Source organism: Varanus komodoensis, unplaced genomic scaffold, assembly GCF_004798865.1.
Source record: "Varanus komodoensis strain SLA01 unplaced genomic scaffold, ASM479886v1 scaffold44_3, whole genome shotgun sequence".
Taxonomy (NCBI): domain Eukaryota; kingdom Metazoa; phylum Chordata; class Lepidosauria; order Squamata; family Varanidae; genus Varanus; species Varanus komodoensis.
Genome location: NW_025336010.1, coordinates 2377308 through 2389383, shown reverse-complemented (window position 1 = coordinate 2389383; position 12076 = coordinate 2377308). Strand labels below are relative to the sequence as shown.

The window sequence follows — 12076 nt, the reverse complement described above, 5'->3', positions numbered from 1 at the left end:
AGTGAATTCCATAGGTTGGGCGCCACCGCAGAGAAAGCCCTCCTCCGGGTACTTACTCTCCTAATTTCTTTCATGGAGGGTTCCCGGAGAAGGGACTCTCCCGCAGATCTCAAAGGGCGGTCGGGCATATACGGACGTAAGCGCTCGTTCAGGTAGCCAGGACCCAAGCCGTTTAGGGCTTTGTAGGTCATAATCAACACCTTGAATTGGGCCCGGGCTTCAATGGGAAGCCAGTGAAGCTGATGGAGGACTGGAGTCATGTGAGCATAACGCCCCGTCCCCGTCAGCAACCTGGCAGCTCTATTTTGCACCAATTGAAGTGTTCGGACTGTCTTCAGGGGAAGCCCCACGTAAAGCGCGTTACAGAAGTCTAGGCGGGAAGTCACCAGCGCGTGTGTCACCGTCGCCAGGCAGTCGTATTCCAGGTAGGGGCGCAGCTGATTAATCAGCCGAAGCTGAAGGAAGGCGTTCCTCGCTACCGCTGTCACCTGAGCTTCCAAAGAAAGCTCCGGGTCGAGGAGTACACCTAAGCTGCGGACCTTATCCCTAAGAGGGAGTGTTGCACCATTAAGGACCAGGTCAAATCCACCCTCTCCGGAACCCGATCCGCATGGGAACAGAAATATAGAAGCAGAGCCTGGTCTCATGACATGCCCACCATGGACATGCAGTCCAGCCTGTCCTTGAACACCCGCACCGATGGGGCCTCCACGACCTCCCGGGGAAGCCCATTCCACACCCTCGGGGTCCTGAGTGTCAGGAAGTGCTTCCTGGCATCCAAACGAAACCTTGGCTCCCTGAGCTTTGCTCCGTTGCAGCGTGTCCTGCCTTCCTCTGCAGGGGAGAACCGGTCTCTCCCCACCTCCATGTGACACCCCCTCACATACCAACAGCAGTCAACCAAGATCTTCCATGCCCTTGCACCCTGGCCATGTGGGCTGTCCCTATGGGGCTCCCACTAAACCCCAAAGCTGGTGTGTTTGGAATGGGGTGGCACCAGCTGGCAGACGTGCTCTGCTCCGAAAGCAGGTGGCAGATGCCGGAGGAGACGGAAAGGGATGGTCGTGTCCCTGGAAAGCACCCCCACCTTCCCCTCGTGTTTCCAGCCTCAAGCAAAGTGCGGGGGGGGGGGCGATTGCACATGTGCTTGAGACTGACAGTCTTTGGGCAAAAGACCCTCCTGCGGCCACAACCTGCTGGACCTCCTCAGCCCCGTTGCCTGCTTGTGGGGCTCACTGACCACGCCTGCCCCTCCGGCGGAGGCCGAGCGCTTGCTCGCTCTGCCAGTGAGGAAGCTCCCCCCTGGCCGGGTGCCAGGGTCCCCATGCGCTGCCCCAAGCTTTCGAGAGGATGTGGCTGGCTCAGTGCGGAGCAGCCGTCCCAGCCTGGGGCCCTCCAAGTGCATTGGACTTCAGCCCGTCAGCCCTTGCCGGCAGGGTCAATGGGTCTGTGGAGGGCTGGGCGCCACCCTGGAGAAGTCCACACACCTGATCACTGATCGTTCCACAGTGGCCTGCACAAACTGGGAGGACGGGAGCTTGACCACAGACCTCCAGTCGACTCCTTTGAGCATCAAGTGTGTGAAGGTTCCCGGCACCTTGGCGTTGTTTGGGTTCTGCCCCTCACCGGACATCCCAGCTGCCAGATGTACCCACAAGTAGCCAGTGGCCCTTGCAGGCAAATATCTCCCGTCCCACATCCTGGCTCTAAATAGTTGTCACACAGGAAAATAGTTCCACTGCATGAAAACTATAATGCACACGAACACACAGGCATTTCCAAGACGGACATTGCTGAATGGCAGGCACCAAACTCCGACATCAAATATTGGAACATTCAGGGCTGGCGGCAGGATCTAGTGTACCCTCACCAGGATGCTGCTGATGCCCCCCACCCTCACTTCCACGAGCACCAAGGGCCACCCACGGTAACCCAGACCAGCCGCAAACGCCACTCCACCACTGGGACTGCTCTGCCAAAACTCCCCCCACCCATTTTTTGTAATCTGGCTGGCAGCCACGGGGACTTGCCTTCCTCCTCGTCCTCATCCTCCTTCTCCAGCCAGCCTGGTCCTTGGCGGGCACTGCAGAACCCCGCCAAGCCTGGAAGCCACTGGGACAGAATCTGAAATGGCTTTCTGGAGGTAGAGGATCCGTAGCCTGGTGCAAGCACGCAGCAGGAGGATCCGGAGACCACCACAGACCCCTTAGCTTTGCTTCCCCCACTTGCTTGCTCCAGCCCCATCCGCCCGATTTCACATGAAGAGAAAAGGCAGCTCTTCCGCATCCCCCCCCCCCCCCCCCGCCGGCGCAGGCTTCCTCAGGGACTGAGCCCTCGCAGCTGCACCCGGCTGGCTGCCAGCACAAGGTGGGGGAGCGAGGGCTGGGGCTCCCGCCTGGTCGTGGCTCTGGCAGCAGCCGCAGGGAGCCGCCTGGGAGCCGCCTCTGCAAGCATTTTGCCCGGTCACGGCGCCGTTTGAGCAGCCGCCGGCTGGCCATTCCCTGGCCGGCAGAGGGGGAAGTGTCAGGCCAGGTCAGGCACAGTTCCCCAACGAAATCCAGCAGGAGCTTGGGAACAGCACCAGGCGTTGAACGCTTACATAAAGTTCTTGGACTACATTCACAGAACGCCGTCCATGGGAAAATGAACAACGTGCCATGTTTTTGAAACCACATCTGTCCTGAAATGAAGATCTCTAGGTTATTTTGGAGGCTGCATTTAGTCCATGCTCAGAGGCACTTTCGTCCTCATTCCTCTGCTGGAAAGCAGTTCTGATAGGCCTCTCACACAGACACAGGCCCACAGCAGTCTCACACGCTCTGCTTGCCATGCGCCTCCCTGTTGGCTGAATCCCAACCTGCAGCCTAAATGCAATTTTGGATAAATTCGGGCAGCTCACAGCAGCTGCTCCCACAGGAGTGGGGAACTAAGCAGAGTGGCAGGCTCCCGGGGGGGGGGGGGGGGGGGGGGGGGGGGCGGGGGGGGGGGGGGGGGGGGGGGGGGCGGGCCGGGCTTCACAGCCCCCCCCCCCCCCCGAAAGAAGGGCTCCGAAGAGAGTTTTGGGTGAGGACTGTCAGAAAGGGCCCGGCACTTCAGTGCTTCGTGCATGCTCAGAGGCTGAGCGGAACAATAAGGACTTGTTGTCAAGCAGCACTGGGGAGACCGGCGTTGCCCGAGGGGGAAGCAGGGCTCGCGGCGTCTCCCCCTCGCTCTGGCTGCACCGGAAGTGGAACTGCTCAGGCTCCGCTTTGCCCTCTGGGAAGAGAACGGCCGTGGCCCCAGGCAGCACCGCTGAGAAGGGGGCCGAGCAGGCCAAAGGTCCCAGGGGCCCCCAAAGGGGCCCCCACCACCTGGCAGCACAGGGCCCGGGGCACAGAGGCAGCTGTGTGGCGGGGCAGCAGGCTGAGTGGCGCCCCCCACGGGGCATCTGCTGCCCCTGTTGCTGTGGGGTGCTTGCGAGAACATCGCTGCCTGGCAGCCAGAGAAACTTGGCGGTGGGTGTTTTGTTTAAGGAACCACTTAAAAATGCCTGGCCTTGGAAGTTTAACTAGAGATGCCTTTTCAAAAGGAGTGACAGTGCATCAGCCCATGTGCAGAAATCCTGCCCCAGGTTGGCCCCGGGCTAAGGGGATGCGCAGGTGCTGTAGGCTGCAACAACCGGGTGGGCTTGCTTTTCAAAGACCTCCTGTGGTCTAGTCCCTTGCTGCAGCCCTGCTGGTTTTGCTGAGCTGGAACGGCCGCATGGGCGGCCCACTGCTCCCGCTTCTGTCCAGCCGTGCAGGGCAGTGGCTGGCTGGGGCGAAGCCCTCGCACCCGGATCTCGGAAACCAGCTGCTGGAAAAACACCGGCTCTCCTGATATCTCAGTAGGAAAGATTGTAGGTTGGGGGCAGAGAGCCGCTGACGGGACTGGGCATGATTATGCCCAAGGGATGGATGGGGGGGCAGTGGGGCAAGAGGGCTGCCTCCTGCCACACTTCCACACCCAGGCAAGCGGCACACGTCTCCCGCATGCACCCGGGAGCAGCCCCTACTGCTAGTGGGGAGCGGCCTGTCCACTGGGGGATCCCCAACCCGTCCTGGGCAGGGCTGCCCTCCCCCGGGTGACCAGGTTTGCAGCCTTGGAGCGCCCCTGGACCCCGTGCTGCTCAGCTGGACTCGGTGGCCTGGAGTGCTTTCCGCCAGCTTCAGCTGGTGTGCCTGCTGCGCCCCTGCCTGGCTGCGAGGAGCCTTGCTGGGGTCACCCACGCGCCAGTTCCCTTGTGTCCAGAGCACCGCAGTGCGCGCTACATGGGGCTGCCCTTGAGAACCGTCCAGGAATTGCCCCTGGTTCAAAATCAGACCGCCTGTGTGCTGACCAGGATGGGTTCACGCACACGCAGCTCCGGTCCCGCGCAGGCTGCCTCGGGTGCCGGTTGCCACCTGGGCCTGACTCAAAGTGCTTACAATAGCACCCGAAGCCCTGAGTGGCTTTGGACCAGGCTCCCGGGGGAACGCCTGTCTCCACACGCTCCAGCCCCGTCACCGCGGTCGCCAGTGGGGGCCCTTCTCTGTGTTCCTCCCCTGGCAAAGCGAGAGGGGAGATGGTGGGGACAGGGGCCTTCCCCCTAATAGTGCCCCGATTATGGAGCTCACTCCCACCCAACCAACCCTTTATTATGTCAGGCACCATCAAAAACTGATCTTTTTCATGATTATTTTGGTGTGTGAGCTGTTGTGTTTTGGCTTAATGGTTTCTGTGGTTTTAATGGTTTGTGCTGTTACTGCTGCCATCTTCTGATTTTAATTCTAGATACACTTTTAAGTATGTATAACTTTATCTGGGCCATTTAAAAATACATCAATGGTTTAGTTTTATGCCTTTTTTGGTTTTCTTTTTTGTTTTTGCTACCTTGTTGGATGATTTTACATTTTGCTTGTTATAAACAAACAGTATTGTTAATTGTTCTTAAAATGTTGTTCTTGTGTTGTGAGCTGCCCAACGGACCTATAGCTAATGGGGTGGCATACAAATCACATCAAATCAATCAATCAATAGTTCTGTGTTGAGGCAGAGGATGAAATAGAAATCTTTTGGAAACTGGAGTAGGTGAAGCTAAATGGACACCCACAAGAATGTGGCATGTGTGAATAAAATCATCCAGCCAAGGTGTGAGGAAGATGCGGTCATGAAGGGGACCCCTCCTTGAGAGCCTCCGCTCCGCCAGAAGAAACAGCAGAAGGTCCCGCAGGACAGCTGCCGCGTCGGTGGGAAAGAGGGGCAGCCGTGCACCTGCCCACGAGGGATTCCCTGGGTCTGCTTCCATCCCACGCCAGGTGGTGGCGGGCGCAGCCGGCACCTGCTTCTCCGCTTGTTCGCACTGAGTGGCTGGACCACCATGGCAAAGCACACACTGGGTTTCTGGCACGAAAGAGGGGGAGCGGTGCCCAGGCGGCCTCTGCTCACTCAGGTCCCACCCACAAGCTCCTGTAAATGACCCATAACAAGCACACGATGTGGTCAGTCCCACAGACAGCACCCGATACCCGACACCCCATTTGAGATAGATAGATATATCATTACTATACCACCCAATAGATGAGGCTCTTGGGGCAGTTAACAAACTTTGTTTTTAACATTAAACTTTTAAACACAAAAACATATAGCAATTGCCATTGAATCAGCACAGAAAAATAGTACTATACAGAATAAATGCAATATTAAATATGAAGTTAAAAAGTTAAACTGCTAAAATCCTCAGAACATGCAGACGACTTTGCCTGGCACCAAAAGGAATACAAAACAGGTCCCACCCCTCTGGGAAGCTCGTTCCGGGGCTGGAGCACCACAGCCAAAAAGGCCCTCCTCCTGGTTCCAAAGAAGGGCCCCTGTGATGAGCTCAGGATCTGGGTAGGTACACATGGGACAAGGCAACCTGAATGCTGCATGAAACAAAGTGAACTAAAACGAAGCCAAAAAAACCCCCAAGAATTATCCAGCGACTTGAAACATTGCAAGAAGATGGCCTTTCCAGCCTCAAGAAGGGAAGGGGAGGTAAGGTAGCACCCTACAAGGGCTTGGAAGAGGAAGGACCCCTTCTCGGTCATCCCAGAGCACGGGGCACGGAATAATGGGCTCAAGTCACAGGAAGCCAGGTTCCAGCTGGACATCAGGAAGGACTTCCTGGCTGAGAGAGCAGTGCAGCCACGGAATCAACAACCTGGCGGAGGTGCGGGCATTCAAGAGGCCGTCGGACAGCCATACTTTGACCTGGAGTTGGACCCGAAGCCTTTCTTGACTCCTTCCAACTCTACTATTCTATGATTCTATGAAAAATACAAGAAGACCTTGATGTTTAGAGACAATTACTCAGGTACTGTGTCAGAAACTGAACAAGTAACAGGATGAAGCAACACCAAGCGAAGACAGCTTCTGTACTGGTGGTCGGACGCACCATGGAAATTAACTTTCATTGCTTGTCTTGTGATCTTGCGCAAATACTAAAAGCTGCAAAGTGCAAAGAAAGCACGTTGGCAAGAGTTGCTGTGATTAATGAAACAACATGGTAGTGTTAATGAGGAAACCTTATCAGAATCCCAGAGAGGGGCAAGAAATTGGCAGAAGTGGCTGTAGAACTTGAGGCACCCATGCAGCAGGAAAATGGCTAACGGGCAGGTGAGAAATTTAATTAATTAATTAATGACAGCCTTGGCAACCAATAACAACCTTCCAACCAATCCACAATGCCTCAGCTCCATTTGCTGGATACCAAATCACCGCAGGCTCATTGCAGGGAAAAACCACGCTGAAGAAAAAGCCATTTAGAAACATCACACAGTTGAGAACTTTGGGAGCGTAACTGTTACTGGTATGAGTTGTGAGCAACAAGATGATCCAAGGAAACACGCCCATCATTGCGTGACATAAGTGTTATATCCCTTACTGGATGACTGGACCTCTCTGAACTGTCCCCCACTATTTAAAAAACCATCTTTACAGCTCCTTTCTTCCCAGGCACAACATTCACGGTTAAATGATACTTCAGTGCTTTGCACAGGGAGAAGTCATGGCTGCATTAGACAGAGAGTGGAGTTTGATTACTTGGCTTGTATTTGTTGGATGCGCAGAGAGAGAAGTTGGAAACCTAAACCAAAGAGAAATGTATAAAATAAGATTATCCATTTTGGGCACGACCCTCAAAAACTCCAGGTTTTGCATGAAGAGTAGACCACTTTATATTGTGTTTCCTTCCATGTTGTGAACAGAGGACCGCCGAGAGAACTGTCTAATTGACTTCAGACCTTCTGTCTGGCATTCACCATGGTCGAGGCAGATCTGGGGCAAAGGCCTGGAAGTCACCCTCAGGTTCTGCTTTGTTTTTTAATTTGGTTTAGAGTCCTACAGAATTTATTTATTAATTTGTTTGGGATATTTCTAACCCGTCCAATCACTGTCCATCTCTGGGCAGTTTACAAAACAGGTTCAATAAATACAATAATACAAAATATCATAAATACCCCAACAAAGATAAAACTAAGAACCCATGACTGAAAGTAAAAAAATAATTAAAACCTTTTGAACATTAAAATATTGGGTGAATAAAAAGGTCTTGACTGGCGCCGAAAAGCATATAATGACGGTGCCAGGCAGACCTCTCTGGGGAGCGCATTCCATAGCCAGGGCGCCACCGCAGAGAAGGCCCTGCTCCAGGTATTCTGTCTCCTGATCTCCTTCACGGAGGGTTCCCGGAGCAGGGCCTCTGCTGCCGATCTCAGGGTAGGAGGGCATGCAGGGAAAAGGCGCTCCTTTGGGTATCCTGGCCTAGCGTTGTTGCTCAGTGGGCAGATTGGAGCAGTATCTTTTCCAGTGCCTTACTCTATTGTTGTGAAAAGGCCCGACAAAGCAGTGTGTTGGAAGTCATCTCTGAAATGCATGATCCTGAACAACAGTCAACCACCGAGAAGCCCCCCACACACACACACACACACTCACACACACCGCCCTCCCCTGTGCTTCGCCTCAGCCCCATGTCAGGGGTGTAGTGACAGATCCCGGACCGGCCTCTGCCGTGCCTGCTCCCCACTCCCCTCCGCAGAAGTATTTCTGTGGGCGCCCTTGCAGGATGGCGCCCATGTACACACATGCGCGCGCGCACACACACAAGATTTGAACTTGGCACCAAATCAGCACAGCATCGGTACCAGTTGCGCCTCCACGGGGAAGGCCTTCCACCGGCGAAGGCCCCCACCCCGGCTGCCACATGGGGCACCACGAGCACTCGGGGAAGCCCATCCCAGGCAAGGACGAGTGGATGCAGGGAGGAGCCCCCGGTAAACCCTCACCAAACGCACCTTCAAAGCAGGCGCCGCCACGACGGACCGCTCCGCGTGGGTGGCCGAGTCCAGGGAAGTCCAAATCCCATCATTTCCTTTCGGCAGCTATTTCCAGCTTCCCACACATTGGGATCTCGAGTCCAGCACACTCTTCCAGGAAAGCCCTTTCCAAGGACTGGTTCAAAGTATGGGCACTCATCAGGTCTGGGAGGGCTGGTTGTGCGTCCGTCCGAAACCCCGCTAACACATAGCGAGCTGATCCGGGTCCTGGGTGAACATTGCTCGCTTGCTTGTGCATCGACTGGCACACCACCCCCGTTCCTGGTGAACTGGCCGCCACTTTAGGACACTCATCTGCACGAATCTGTAAATCCATAGGCTTTGTACCTGCACTGGACAATCTTGGACATGCATGTCATCCCTCGCACCCCGGGACATGAAAACTGCCTTCAGACGTTGCAGAAAACACCAGGACAGCCTGCCTTCCCAATAGTGTGAGAAACAGCCTGTGACACGCATATGCATGCAAACCTGCACATGGAATCACAGACTAGTAGAGTTGGAAGGGGTCATGGTGGCCATCAGGTTCCAGCCGCTGCTGTTGCAGGACACCACATGACACCATCCCACTCAGGTTGTGGTCCAGTTTCTTTCTGAATACTGGAATATACCCCAACAGACCCAGAACCAGAAGGAACCAGGAGGGCCCAACCAGAAGGCAGCAGAGATGAAGAGCTGCTAAATTTGGGAACAATGGTGGCCTCGTGGGGCTGCACCCGCTGCAATAAGCAACAGCCATTAGTTAAAACTCACTATATGGAGAGAAAAATAGCAGGTTGAAAAGCATTGAATGGCAAAAGTATGTGGAAACAGGAAGAGAGGGTGTTTGGTTTATTCTCTTTCTGATTATCCTACTCTATTTTGGATTTGAGTTTCACTTTTGATTTCTTACCATGGCTGCTTTAGCTGTAACAAAAAGATGTAACAACATTCTGGGCATAACAGACAAAAGCTTAAGCACCGCAACAGAGAGAGCATCTCGAAGACTGTCCAATAAGTATCTTCCAAAAAAACCAGGAAAAAAGCTAGAGTATGGAGCATGTGGCCTTCGATGTCTGTACAGTAATGCCTGCAGTACTGCAAACAAACAGCATGAACTTGAACTCTTAATACAGGATGGGGAATGCGACTGATAGACATAACAGAGACTTGATGGCTCCCATGACTGGAATTCAACAATTGGAAAATACAACCTGCTCAAGAAGAACAGGAGGAACAGAAAGGGAGGTGGAGCCACACTAGACGCTAAAGGCACAAATCGCTGCCCAGAAACGCAGGAGGATGAGCTTAGTAGCCCCACCGAGAGCATCTTGACTGATGTAAATGGAGCAGGGAATCAAAGGAGCCCAGTGGCTGGAGCCTTTTGCCGACCTCCCAGTCGAGGAGAAGACCAGGATGGAACTTTTGCAAAGCAACCAGCCAGTGTTTCAGGGAGGCGTGTGTTGTTGTTACGAGGCATTTTAATTATACAGATGTATGTTGGGAGACAAATTCTGCCAAGCATGGGCCCGCCAAGAGATTACCAGCATGCATTGCTGATAACTTCCCCCAACAGATGGTGGAGGGTTAGGGTTAGAACAAGAATAACGGCTATCCTTGAATTGATACTAGCCAACAGGGAGTGAGTACCCAGGGGACAAAGTGGCAGCTACAGCGACTCTGGGAGAAAGTGACCATGCCAAACTTCAGTTCTTGATTCTAAAGGAAGCAAAGGCCATGTGTAGCCAAGCACGTACCCTGGATTTTAGGAAAGACAATTTTAATAAACTCAGAACAATTGTAAGTAAAGTCCCATGGCAAGTGACTCTAACGAGAAAAGGAGCCCAAGATGGGTGGGGATTAAAAAAAAAATCTAAAGGCACAATTACAAACAATTCTAATAAGGAAACTAGATAGAAGGCAACAGAAGTAGCTCATGTAGCCCCACAGGAAGCTTAGAGATGATCTGAAAACAAAAAAGGACATGTATAGGAAGTGGAAGGAAGATCAGACTACAGAGAAAGAATACAGGCAGTTAGCACAGAATTGTAGGGATGGAGCCGGGAAGGCTCAAGCTAGAAAAGAACTGGGGCAAGTGAGGAGAGCGAAAGGCAACAAAAAGTCTTCTTCAGAAATGTCAAAAAGAAAAGGCAGAGAAAAGAAATGGGAGTTCAACTACTCCACATGAATGACAAAACAACAACAGGTGACAAAGAAAAGGCAGAAGTGCTCAATTCCTGCTTTGGCTTCATCTTAGCTCAAAGGCAGATCCATGACCATCTGATGAAAGGGGAGCACAAGCTGAAGGAACGGGATGGCTGCTCAAGACTGACAGGCAAATGGTCAAGGACCACTGGAACGAAGAACTTCGAATCTCCAGGGCCTGATGAACTCCAGCCTGGGTCACAAAGGAGCTGGCAGAAGAACTCTCAGAATGACTGGCCATTATCTTTGAGAAACCATGGAGGGCAGGTGAAGTGCCAGATGACTGGAGAAAGGCTAGTGCAGCCCCCATCTTCAAAAAAGATGGGGGGGGGGAAAGAAGGGGGAAAAAGAACAGCTTGGGAACTACAGAGCAGTCAGTCTGACATCAATCCCTGGGAAAATTCTGGAGCAGATTATAAAGCAATGTTTGCAAACATATTGAAAACAATGTGGGGATTACTAGAAGCCAACATTGTTGTTGTTAGTCGCGAAGTCATGTCTGACCCATCGCGACCCCATGGACAACATTCCTCCAGGCCTTCCTGTCCTCCGCCATCCCATGGAGTCCACTTAAGCTCACACCAACTGCTTCAGTGACTCCATCCAGCCACCTCATCCTCTGCCATCCCCTTCTTCTTTTGCCATGTATTGTTGGCTCTTCTCCAGGGAGTCCTTCCTTCTCATTAGGTGGCCAAAGTATTTGAGTTTCATCTTCAGAATCTGGCCTTCTAAAGAGCAGTCAGGGTTGATCTCCTCTAGGACTGACCGGTTTGATCGCCTTGCAGTCCAAGGGACTCGAGGGAGTCTCCTCCAGCACCACAATTCAAAGGCCTCGATCCTTCGGCGCTCAGCCTTCCTTATGGTCCAACTTTCACAGCCATACATTGCAAAGAAGCCAACATGGATTCCTCAAAAACAAAACCTGCCAGACTAATTAGATTTCATATTTTGATTGGATAACTTCCCTGGTGGACTGTGGAAATGGCGTGGATATAATTGATCTTGACTTCAGCAAAGCTTTTGACAAAGTGCCCCATGATCTCCTGATTAGCAAACTAGCTAAAAGTGGACTTGATGGAACAACTGTCAGGTGGAGCCACAGTTGGTTGCTCAAATTCGGGGGAGGTAACATGTGGGGCACCACAGGATTCAATCCTGGACCAATCCAATTCAATATTTCTATTAATGATTTGGATGAGGAAATGCATGGAACTATTATCAGATTTACTGATGACACATAACTGGGTGGGACAGCGAATATCCTGGAAGACAGAAAGAAGATTCAAGGTGATTTTGAGAGGTGAGATACTGGGCAAAAAACAATAGAATGAAATTCAGTAGGACAAATGCCAGGTTCTAAACCTAGGAAAAAGAAACCAAATGCATTGTTCCAAGATGGAGAATATTTGGCTCAACAATACTGAAGCACTTCCTGACAGTCAGGACCCCGAGGGTGTGGAATGGGCTTCCATGAGAGGTCGCTGAGGCCCCATTGGTGCGGGTGTTCAAGGATAGGCTGG

General features: G+C 52.7%; 1 long non-coding RNA gene across 1 annotated transcript; it reads right to left on the bottom strand.

Moving 5' to 3' along the window:
- Positions 1-5590: 5590 nt before the first annotated feature.
- On the bottom strand, positions 5591-10128 carry LOC123030377. The gene is made up of 2 exons (XR_006416088.1): positions 8331-10128; positions 5591-7123 (listed from the first exon to the last, which is right to left on the bottom strand). It is a non-coding gene; the product is annotated as an uncharacterized LOC123030377 (long non-coding RNA).
- Between the last annotated feature and the right edge of the window lie 1948 nt (positions 10129-12076).